We start from the raw sequence: 13088 nt of genomic DNA, 5'->3' as shown, positions 1-13088 counted from the left end.
ACATAACATTGAGACCAAAAGAGTTAGAGTAAACAATGATAGCGCCATATTTTTGTGGCACTGCCGCTTGGGTCATATTGGTGTAAAGCGCATGAAGAAACTCCATGCTGATGGACTTTTGGAGTCACTTGACTCTGATTCACTTGACACGTGCGAACCATTCCTCATGGGCAAGATGACTAAGACTCCGTTCTCCGGAACAATGGAGCGTGCAAGTGACTTGTTGGAAATCATACATACCGATGTGTGTGGTCCAATGAGCGTGGAGGCACGTGGCGGATATCGTTATTTTCTCACCTTCACTGACGATTTAAGTAGATATGGTTATGTCTACTTGATGAAGCACAAGTCTGAAACATTTGAAAAGTTCAAGCAATTTCAGAGTGAAGTGGAAAATCATCGTAACAAGAAGATCAAGTTCCTGCGGTCTGATCGTGGGGGTGAATATCTGAGTTTCGAGTTTGGTGCTCACTTAAGACAATGTGGAATTGTTTCGCAGTTAACACCGCCTGGAACACCACAGCGTAATGGTGTGTCCGAACGTCGTAATCGTACTTTGTTAGAGATGGTGCGATCTATGATGTCTCTTACTGATTTGCCGTTATCATTTTGGGGTTATGCATTAGAAACAACTGCATTCACTTTAAATAGGGCACCATCAAAATCCGTTGAGACGACACCATACGAACTGTGGTATGGCAAAAGACCAAAGTTGTCGTTTCTTAAAGTTTGGGGATGTGATGCTTATGTCAAAAAGCTTCAGCCTGAAAAGCTGGAACCCAAAGCGGAAAAATGCGTCTTCATAGGTTACCCAAAAGAGACAGTTGGGTACACCTTCTATCTCAAATCCGAGGGCAAAGTGTTTGTTGCTAAGAACGGAACTTTTCTCGAGAAGGAGTTTCTCTCGAGAGAATTAAGTGGGAGGAAGATAGAACTTGACGAGGTTGTCGAACCTCTCATCCCTCTGGATGGTGGCGCAGGGCAAGGGGAAACCTCTGTCATTGCGACGCCGGTTGAGGAGGAAGTTAATGATGATGATCATGAAACTCCAGTTCAAGTTTCTGTTGAACCACGCAGGTCGACGAGATCACGCGCTGCTCCAGAGTGGTACGGTAATCCCGTCTTATCAATCATGTTGTTAGACAACAATGAACCTGCAAATTATGAAGAAGCAATGGTGGGCCCAGATTCCAACAAATGGCTAGAAGCCATGAAATCCGAGATAGGATCCATGTATGAGAACAAAGTGTGGACTTTGGAGATACTACCTGAGGGCCGCAAGGCTATTCAGAACAAATGGATCTTTCAGAAGAAGACGGACGCTGACGGTAATGTGACCGTTTATAAAGCTCGACTTGTGGCAAAGGGTTTTTCACAAGTTCCAGGAGTTGACTACGATGAGACCTTCTCACCCGTAGCGATGCTTAAATCCGTCAGAATCATGTTAGCAATAGCTGCATTTTTCGATTATGAAATCTGGCAGATGGATGTCAAAACGGCGTTCCTTAACGGTTTCCTTAAGGAAGAGTTGTATATGATGCAACCCGAAGGTTTTGTCGATCCTAAAAATGCTGACAAGGTGTGCAAGCTCCAGCGATCCATTTATGGACTGGTGCAAGCATCTCGGAGTTGGAACAAACGCTTTGATGAGGTGATCAAAGCATTTGGGTTTATACAAGTGGTTGGAGAATCTTGTATTTACAAGAAAGTGAGTGGGAGCTCTGTGGCGTATCTAATATTATATGTGGATGACATATTACTGATTGGAAACAACGTAGAGCTTTTGGAGAGCATAAAAGGTTACTTTAATAAAAGTTTCTCTATGAAGGACCTAGGAGAAGCTGCTTACATTCTAGGCATTAAGATCTATAGGGATAGATCAAAACGCGTGATAGGACTTTCACAAAGCACATACCTTGATAAAGTTTTGAAGAGGTTCAAAATGGAACAGTCCAAGAAAGGGTTCTTGCCAGTGTTACAAGGTACGAGATTGAGTAAGACTCAGTGCCCAGCAACTGATGAAGATAGAGAGCATATGCGCTCCGTCCCCTATGCTTCAGCCATAGGTTCTATCATGTATGCGATGCTGTGCACTAGACCGGATGTTAGCCTGGCCATAAGTATGGCAGGTAGGTTCCAGAGTAATCCAGGAGTGGATCACTGGACAGCGGTCAAGAATATCCTGAAGTACCTGAAAAGGACTAAGGAGATGTTTCTCGTGTATGGAGGTGACGAAGAGCTCGCCGTAAAAGGTTACGTCGATGCAAGCTTTGACACAGATCCGGACGACTCTAAGTCACAAACCGGATACGTATTTATTCTTAATGGGGGTGCAGTAAGCTGGTGCAGTTCCAAGCAAAGCGTCGTAGCAGATTCTACATGTGAAGCGGAGTACATGGCTGCCTCGGAGGCGACTAAGGAGGGTGTCTGGATGAAGCAGTTCATGACGGATCTTGGAGTGGTGCCAAGTGCACTGGATCCAATAACCTTGTTCTGTGACAACACTGGTTCCATTGCCTTAGCAAAGGAACCAAGGTTTCACAAGAAGACCAGACACATCAAACGACGCTTCAACCTCATCCGCGACTACGTCGAGGAGGAGGACGTAAATATATGCAAAGTGCACACGGATCTGAATGTAGCAGACCCGCTGACTAAACCTCTTCCACGGCCAAAACATGATCGACACCAGAACTGTATGGGTGTTGGATTTATTACAATGTAATTCACATGGTGATGTGAGGGCTAGATTATTGACTCTAGTGCAAGTGGGAGACTGTTGGAATTATGCCCTAGAGGCAATAATAAATGTATAGTTATTATTATAATTCCTGTATCAAGATAATAGTTTATTATCCATGCTATAATTGTATTGAATGAAGACTCATTTACATGTGTGGATACATAGACAAAACACCGTCCCTAGCATGCCTCTAGTTGGCTAGCCAGTTGATCGATGATAGTCAGTGTCTTCTCATTATGAACAAAGTGTTGTTGCTTGATAACTGGATCACGTCATTGGGAGAATCACGTGATGGACTAGACCCAAACTAATAGACGTAGCATGTTGATCGTGTCATTTTGTTGCTACTGTTTTCTGCGTGTCAAGTATTTATTCCTATGACCATGAGATCATATAACTCACTGACACCGGAGGAATGCTTTGTGTGTATCAAACGTCGCAACGTAACTGGGTGACTATAAAGATGCTCTACAGGTATCTCCGAAGGTGTTAGTTGAGTTAGTATGGATCAAGACTGGGATTTGTCACTCCGTGTGACGGAGAGGTATCTCGGGGCCCACTCGGTAATACAACATCACACACAAAGCCTTGCAAGCAATGTAACTTAGTGTAAGTTGCGGGATCTTGTATTACGGAACGAGTAAAGAGACTTGCCGGTAAACGAGATTGAAATAGGTATGCGGATACTGACGATCGAATCTCGGGCAAGTAACATACCGAAGGACAAAGGGAATGACATACGGGATTATACGAATCCTTGGCACTGAGGTTCAAACGATAATATCTTCGTAGAATATGTAGGATCCAATATGGGCATCCAGGTCCCGCTATTGGATATTGACCGAGGAGTCTCTCGGGTCATGTCTACATAGTTCTCGAACCCGCAGGGTCTGCACACTTAAGGTTCGACGTTGTTTTATGCGTATTTGAGTTATATGGTTGGTTACCGAATGTTGTTCGGAGTCCCGGATGAGATCACGGACGTCACGAGGGTTTCCGGAATGGTCCGGAAACGAAGATTGATATATAGGATGACCTCATTTGATTACCGGAAGGTTTTCAGAGTTACCGGGAATGTACCGGGAATGACGAATGGGTTCCGGGAGTTCACCGGGGGGGCAACCCACCCCGGGGAAGCCCATAGGCTTTGGGGAGACACACCAGCCCTTAGTGGGCTGGTGGGACAGCCCCAAGGGGGCCTATGCGCCAAGAGAAGGAAATCAAAGGAAAAGAAAAAAAAAGAGGGAGGAAGTGGGAAGGGAGGGGGACTCCTCCCACCAAACCAAGTCCAACTCGGTTTGGGGGGGGAGTCCTCCCCCCCTTGGCTCGGCCGACCCCTTGAGGGTCCCTTGTACCCCAAGGCAAGGTCCCCCTCCCTCCTCCTATATATATGGGGCTTTTAGGGCAGATTTGAGACGACTTTCTCACGGCTGCCCGACCACATACCTCCATACTTTTTCCTCTAGATCGCGTTTCTGTGGAGCTCGGGCGGAGCCCTGCTGAGACGAGGTCATCACCAACCTCCGGAGCGCCGTCACGCTGCCGGAGAACTCTTCTACCTCTCCGTCTCTCTTGCTGGATCAAGAAGGCCGAGATCATCGTCGAGCTGTACGTGTGCTGAACGCGGAGGTGCCGTCCGTTCGGTACTAGATCGTAGGACTGATCGCGGGATTGTTCGCGGGGCGGATCGAGGGACGTGAGGACGTTCCACTATATCAACCGAGTTCTCTAACGCTTCTGCTGTACGATCTACAAGGGTACGTAGATCACTCATCCCCTCTCGTAGATGGACATCACCATGATAGGTCTTCGTGCGCGTAGGAAAATTTTTGTTTCCCATGCGACGTTCCCCAACAAATACAGACCTCCTAGGCTACGTCCTCAAGAAGTTATCGCCCCACATACAAGGTGTTGATGGCGAGTCCAACCAAAGGTTGATCTCGGGATTCTCATCTCCAAAGTCAAACTTCGATCCACCACCTTCAAGAAAGAAACGATGTAGGCGCATGTCGATATAGTCTTATCAGAGATCTTGTGTTTCCATCAAAGTGTGCAAACTCAAATCAAAGCTAGTGACATGTGTTGATGGTCCCTTTAAGTTGTTAGAGAAATAAAAGGTAATGCATATAAAGTTGAGCTGCCTATAGATTTCGAGGTTAGTCTCACTTTTAACAGTGCAGATTTGAAGCCTATTTGGGCGAGGAAGACGAGCTTATGTCGAGGACGACTTCATTTGAAAAAGGGGGGATGATGAGGACATCAATACCATTAATACACTCACAACACTTGTCGTTATACATAGTGGACCAACTACAACTGTCTCTACCATCACCCCTGTTCGGTTGTCGACGCCTCGATAATCGAATACCTCTCAAGAAGACACCAAAAGACAAAGACGTTTTGTACCGTCTTGCCTCCCATCACTACCGCACCACTTTTGATCGAGCAACAAGAGGCACAACATGACACAAACATAGTGGTAGTGACTAAGGCTATGTTTGGTTGAGCTGCAGATTCTAAAAAAGTTGTTGTAGAAAAGCTGTTGTGGAAAAGCTGAAAGCTGAAAAGTTGGGGTACCCCCAGCTTTGAAATTTACACTAGGAAGAAGTTACAGATTCTCAAAAGCTGCTTTAAACATTTACCCCTTTGGTTAGTTTTTACCTTTTCAAAGCAGAAGTTGGTAAAAAAAAGTTGAACCAAACACAACCTAATAAAGGAGAGCAGTGATTCAGTGCCCAGGCTCATCTGCACCTGGGATAAAGAAAAATTGAAAACAAATACTAGAAAATTCAAAATTCAAAAAATCCTTCTTTTTTGCGTGGTAGATAATTTGGTGTGTAAGGTGCGCTCCAAATTTCGAATCATTTGGACATCTGAGTAGTTGTCTGCAAAAAAGATAAATTTGGGGTCTCTAAAAAAGTTTACAGTTCATGTATTGTTGTGATCAAATTTGTTTTTTTGCTGAATGTTGTTCATATGTTCAAATGTTCTGAAATTTGAAATGCACCTCAAGCACCAAATTGTCTACCATGTAAAACAGATGGGTTTTTTTTTTTAAGTTTTTCTGTATTTTTTGTGGATTTTTTCTTGATAGGTTGCAGATGAGCTGGGCCCATAAATGGATATTCACTAATAAATATTTTTTAGTTCAATAAAGCTATTGTTATCTCTACTAGTATATAGTATGGTAGTATGGAGTAATTATTTAATAAGGGTGATACGACGTAAGGGAAGTGACTAAACTCTCTTAAATTCAGGCTACTGCATGGAGAAAACCTCATTTCTTATTCCTCAAGATATGGAGGGCCACAGGTTCGCCATTAAGATTTGTGCACGATTCTACAATTTTATGAACTCTGGGAAGAAAATATTTATTTATTTTCTACTTCCTTCGTTTCATAATATAATAGCGTTTTTAACACTAGTGCGGTGTCAAAAACGTTTTTATATTATGGAACCGAGGAAGTAGTATAGACTAACAAATGCTTGCAGTATGGTGAGGATATTTTTATTGGTATGAAAATTTGAGTGTGAAACTAGATTTTCTTTGTCCATTGAGGTCATACAATGATTGTTTGCACTCTATGAACAAAATGTGACAACACAATGAGGTTTTTTTGGATCTATGTAAACGAATATGTAAAGTCCACTAAGAAACAACCTTTTCACATTACTACTGTATTTTTTTTGTCGTACATGACACTTTGAGAGTTCGATAAACTCGATCGTCTCGTGTGAAGGTTCAGTGACAAAAACCACTGGATTTCCAGAGCATGCGACACAACAGCTCCGGAAAGGCCACCCGTTCCCACAAGTGAGACAGCCACACTGGCTGGATCAAAGCGATGATCCATTGTCAAATCCGTTGATCCGGCGGTCTTCACACCCGAGGATAAAATAGGAGCACGATGACACACAGCAAGAACGTAGTACATGCGTGGAACCAACACTTTCGGTTTGCGCGTATGGAACAACAAAAGCTGCCTTTGGACTCCTCGATCGTCTCCCCGTTGAAGCAACGAGGACACGCAATGACCCGGCGGGTGGTTAGTCCGGCAGTAGTAAACGGCGTCGCGATCGGCGCGTTCGTCGGATCCGGGGCGGAGTTTCTCGGCACCTAGCTGCGGCGTCCTCGGTGAAAGGTCTCCTGGTTTTGGAGCTTGCGATGATCCGTGTCAGTGGCACTGCAAGTCGAAAACGGGTCCTCGTTCAGACCGCGAAAGGGATGCGAGGCGAGCGGGCGCAGGGTATAGGTAATCTGGGATTGTAGGCGCGCATCACGGGGGACCGAACGAAGGCAGTCCAACGAGTGATGATGATGGGACCAACCAAGGAAGCCGCGTGAGTGAGCAGGAGGCTCGTGACGGGCAGAGGCGGCGCCAGCTCCGGCTGCGTCGCTCGCGACGTCAAGGCGTCAAGCATACGAGGACGATGGATGCCTCTCATTGGGGCCAGTTTTTGCGCTGGATCGACGCGCAATGACGAGAAACTCTCATTGTTTTCAACGCCTTTACACTGAAACCGTTCCCCCGTACCCGGCGTGATGGGAGATGACAATGTTTGTGAAGTGTCCACGTGATGGCATGACGACGGCTCTTCGATAAATGAATTCTAAGCCGACCACCAAATCGTCCGCATCCATAATTTTCATCTCACAAGGCACCTTATCGATTCACGGATAGGTTAGGACGTGTGTTTGCTCGCAAATCAGAAGCAAATTGGAGAGGGGGAGGGGCTTTGCGGTAGTTTGGACCATTATCACCAAGGACTTCGACACCACCCGACCCACTCAAATCTCATTGCCGAACCTCTTTTATTTCACTCAGTCCTTGTTTTCCTTATTTTGCATCTGCATCTTCCTTGTCTGACACCGCCTTGTACCTCTTCGGCCGCCCTCTTCGATCGCCGTCGAAGCGGCCCAAGCATCATAGGACGTCCGCAACCCCATCAACGCACTTGCTTCCCTTGCACGACATCGTCGTTCATGTAGGATCCCTCTGCAACCAGGTACCCACCTGTTGACGACGTTCATGGTGGAAACCACGTCCAACCAGTGTTTGGTCAAATGTCATCGAATTTTTTGTTAAACTTTTTGTTGTTTTCTAGAGTAAACACAATAGTTGAGTACTAGGTGATGAAGAATGAGTTGCTATGTGATGCGTGGTCGGTCGTATGTGCGCACTTTGCTTCTTGAAACTCAAGGAGTTCAATCTTTTGGCAGCGTGTGCATGCTTCGTTTCATGTCTTAAAGATATGCACCCCCTACAACATGCACGTCATCCATCAATGCAATGTGAAATCAATATCTCATCGATGGTACACCATCTGCAACTTCCTCATGAAGTTTTGCGATGTAGTTGCACGAGTGGAGACAACGTGGCTATCGTCAACCACTGTTATCGTAAGTTTTGTTTCATGTTGCCCTACATGTTGGTTAATTCATTCATTTATTAAAGGTTGCTCTGCATGTCGTACATACTGCACGTGATGCAATGATGTACTGCGGGATCGAGGGCATGCTATTCACTCACATACGTTGTTGGATGAAGCTTGAGGGGTAGTATGTGTGGGATAGCATGTGCCGGTTCTAACTCTAGTATTGTTGAATCTGATAAACTTGGTGAAAATCCGGTTATCTCTATTTATGTTTGAGCTATTGTTGTATTCGGATATTTGCATGTTATTTATGAAGCAACTATGCTATGTTCTATAAATTGCGGTCTTAGAAAAAAAAGACGGACAATTATGGAATATGGTTGAATTGTCGGCTACCCATCAATGTTCGCAGACTCGTTTGGACGAGTCCATGAAGAGATACCGTGTCTGTTTTTGGGGATCAATCAACATTAGAGATGCTCTTAGGGCATCTTCGACAGGTTCTCCCATTATACCCCTATTTACTCGCCAAGATATTTTGGATCATTTTTTCATTCAACTGGGCTTTACCGTCTCGATTCGGACTTTCCATTTTGATCCGGACTATCTGGATATTCTAGGATCCTCTAGCCCGACTCCAAGTTTTTTTTTGAACGGGGAAGGCCAGATGGCCTTTTATATTTCATGTGAAAGGAGAGTTACATCGTTGGCTAGTACAGCAACGAGGAAACCAAGAGGTTCCTCCAATCACTTTATAGTTCTAGTGTGTTCAGCATATCTAGCAAGAGTATCTGCAACCATATTGACCTCTCTAGGGCAAAACTGAAATTGAATAGAGCTGAAATTATTAGCCAGGAAGAAACATTCTTCGTATATCGCAGCGTCTGGTCCAAGCGAGTTCCCACTATTGAGCATGATATCCACCACCTCCATGCAATCGGACTCAACAACAATCCTCTCCAGCCCCAAATCATTCGCCAATATGAGACCATCTCTAAGCCCTCTGGCTTCCGCCGAGCCTGCATCGTCAGCAAAGGGGATGTCACTGCATAAGGCCGCCAGGAAGATACCTTTATCATCGCGAATCACCGCCCTAGTGCTCCCTGTCCCGGAGTCAATGTTGAAGCAAGCATCGATGTTGAGCTTGTAGAGGCCAGCTGCAAGTAATTTCCAACCGTGTCGAAGAACGGATGGTTTCTTTCCCGTGGCCCTGAAGAAGTTCTTGGCCAGGGTTGATATCGCGTGTGCAGGCCTGGGTGGTTCGAAGACTTTCTCGACATTGGTGAACTGTCTTCTCTCCCACCAAATGTACCATACAGTTGTTGCTATAAGTCCCCCCCCTCCCAACATCAGCGATATTCGACTCGGCGCTACTTTTAGATAGCAACAGATCTTGAAGGACCGCACTCCCATCCCGTTCGATCGTGCAGATATCTTGGAGGAGGCTGGACAGACCCAGGATTCTCCAAATTTCTTGCACTCGCGGGCACTGGAACATAACATGTTTCATGCTTTCACAATCTGATGTACAAAGAGGGCACTGCGAGGTGGACCTAATATGCCGATTCGCCAAGACGCCATAGCATGGAATTGCACCAAGCAAGGACTTCCAAATATGAATTTTTACTTTGGCCGGGATCCACAGCTTCCATAAGGTTTTCCAGATTGGGTTAGTACCTGAGGTTTGGTGGGTGTTCGTCCTCTTCAACTTTCGCCCATGTTGGAATTCCCATTCTGCGTGGTAAGCCGATCTCATAGAGAAAACGCCATGCTTGTCTGGGTGCCAAGAAACGAAAATTGTCATCATCCCCATCGCCAATGGGATGTTCAGTATACGTTCAGCACCAACTGACCAAAACAACTGTCTCATAAAATCCTCGTCTCAGGATCTAATAACCTCATCGATAAGTTCAGAAACTTTTGTGAGAACAATGTTATTCCTTGGCGTAAGCAGACGTTTGTTCGGACTACTAGGGATCCAAGGGTCATCCCAAATATTGATTGATGCTCCATCGCCTACTCTCCAGATAATACCTTTCTTAAACGATTGAAGACCACTCCAGATACTTTGCCATGTGTAGGAGCTCCCCTTCTTTAGCGAGCAGTTCAAAAGATCACCATCAGGAAAGTACTTTGCGCTGAGCACCCAGGCACACAAAGATTCAGGTTCACTCAGGAGCCTACAAGATTACTTCGCCCGGAGAGCCAGATTAAAGCAATGTATATCTCGAAAGCCCATCCCTCCTTGCTCTTTAGGCACACACATCTTCCACCAGGCAAACCAGTGCATGTGTTTCTTGTGATCATCATCACGCCACCAGTATTTCGACATCGCAGAGGTTATGTCATTGCATATCTCTTTCGGTAACTTGAAAACGGACATTGCATAGGAGGGGATGGCTTGAATCACAGCTTTGAGAAGAATCGCCCTCCCCCTACCGACAGAAGTTTCTCTTTCCAACCTCTGATTCTACTTAGAACCCTTTCCACAAGATGTTGAAAACAGTCGGATCTGTCCACCCCCACAATTGGTGGGAGCCCAAGATATTTTTCAGAAACAGACTCGGCCATGATATTCAAAGTTGTACACACCTCTACGCGAACCTGGACTGGAGTGCAGGGGCTGAAGAAAATAGCCGACTTGGCCTCGCTTACCATCTGGCCCGAGGCTGTACAATAGTCTTGCAGGGCTCTGCGTAGGCTCACCGCATTCGCCTGATCTGCTCTCATCAAGATAAGAGAGTCATCCGCAAAGAGAAGGTGAGAAACGGACGGGGCCGACCGGCACACCTTCAACCCGGATATATTACCTGCATTCTTCTCATGTGATAATAGAGCCGAGAGACCTTCTACACAGAGTAGGAACAAATAGGGGGACAAGGGATCCCCTTGTCGAAGTCCCCGAGATGGTACAAAGTAATCTGACAGCTCGTTCTTAATACTCACTTGGTATTGCACCGAGGACACACACTCCATAATCAGGTCAACCCATTCCTGTGAGAATCCCAACCTGATCATCATCTGTGCTAGGAACCTCCATTCGACACGGTCATAAGCCTTATGCATATCCAACTTTACAGCACAGGTACCATACCCAGAGTTCTTCTTCTTAATAGCATGGTATGATTCAAAGGCCACCAGGAAGTTGTCCATGATCAACCTTCCTGGCACAAAGGCGCTCTGGTTAGGGGAGATGATGTCCGACAATAGAAACGTTAATCTTCCCGCAAGAACCTTCGAGATAATTTTATAAAGAACATTGCAAAGGCTGATGGGCCTGAATTGGGTTATGCTCTCAGGATTCTCCACCTTCGGGATAAGAACGATAGTGGTATTATTCCAGCCGGCCGGTATTTTCTTGTTCTGAATTGCTTCTATAACCTCATCTACCAGGTCCTCACCAATGATGTGCCAAAACCGTTTATAGAAAACCGCATGGTGTTCGTCCGAGCCAGGGGCCTTAAGGTATCCAATGTTATAGAGTGCTTTCTTCACCTCCTCCCTAGTATAGGGTTTATTCAGCTCAGCATTCATCTCAGGTGTTACACGGGGGGTAACATTCTGGATTAGGTCATCGTCAATCTCCTGCAGCTCCAATTCAAACAAGGAGGAGAAGTAGGACATATCATGGTTTTGGATATCCTGTGGATCATGCACCCAGTCACCATTTGGCCCCCGCACCTTCTTGATAAGATTCCGTCGTTTCCTGCCATTTGCTGCATGATGGAAAAACTACGTGTTTTGGTCCCCTTTCGACAGCCAGTCTGCTCTTCCTCGCTGAAGCCAATAGAGTTGCTCCTGCTCAAGGAGTTTCTCGATCTGTATGTGTAATTCCTGTTGTTTAACCGCAGTCTCATCAAATAGGGGCCCGAGAGGACGACATTCAGCTCCTGTTGCAACTCTCAGAGCCTTCTTCTCAGTCCCTTCAGAACCTCTTTGTCCCACCAGTGCAGATCAGCATGAACCTCAGCAAATATCGTAGCTAGGGGAGTGATTCCATCCCCTTTCCTTCTCTCCCAAGCAGCTTGGACGATGGATTCAATGTTCTCCTCGGCTAGCCAGCGGGCTTCAAATTTTTGAGGACCGGTAAACCTTCGCTGTTGCAAGCTCGAGGTGTGCTCTGTGTCAATAAGGATCGGTCGGTGATCAGATTTATCAAACTCCTCATTGGACACCCCAAAGTCCGGAAACAGGTTAGCGCAGGTGGCATTCGCAACAGCCCGGTCGAAGCGCTCGCGAATATTACCTGTTAGAGCATATATCTCCATATGTGGTTTTGGTAATTGATGACAATTCCTATGGACTAATGGTTGCCTTAAGTTATATTTATAGGATTTGTCCATAGGCACTTCTTGAAGTCCATCTGTTGGGTTCAAGGAGTTTATATGATGACCAAGATGGTATTCAAGGTATTATCCAAAGAATGGTCATAGAGACACATGGTTGATCAAGATCTTAGACAAAGAGTAAATCAAGATGATCAACACACAAAGCGTACAAGATGTACCGAGAGGGATCAAGTGATCCCATGGTATGGTAAGCATTGTCCATTACGTGTTTGTGTACTAACCCATGGTCTTTGTGAGAGTTCTATGTGGGGGTTAGGTGTGTTTCCATGGGCTTGCGTCTAGAGGAAGATCTCATACAACCCATGAAGGATGACGTCAAGTGGTGATCGTCATCAAGATGGCGGTGTGCAAGTTCAAGTGGATCAGCACGAAGATATCTTGCTTGAAGCTTGCTGTTCATTGTGGTGGCAATGGACTTGTGAAGATATGCTGAAGAGTGGCTCACCCATAGTGAGTATGGGGGAGCAATCAACTAGTCTTCGTCAAGCCAACACAATCAAGAAAGGTGGTCCATCTTGAGGAAGCCAAGATCATCATCATCTAGCTCAAGAGGACAAGGTGCAAGGTATAGGTTTGCCCTTGATAGGTTTTCTGTTTAGGATAGATTGATGTACTATCAA

The sequence above is a fragment of the Hordeum vulgare genome, chromosome 3H (genome assembly GCF_904849725.1).
Source record: "Hordeum vulgare subsp. vulgare chromosome 3H, MorexV3_pseudomolecules_assembly, whole genome shotgun sequence".
NCBI classification, from domain to species: Eukaryota; Viridiplantae; Streptophyta; class Magnoliopsida; order Poales; family Poaceae; genus Hordeum; species Hordeum vulgare.
This window is presented reverse-complemented; position numbering follows the sequence as displayed.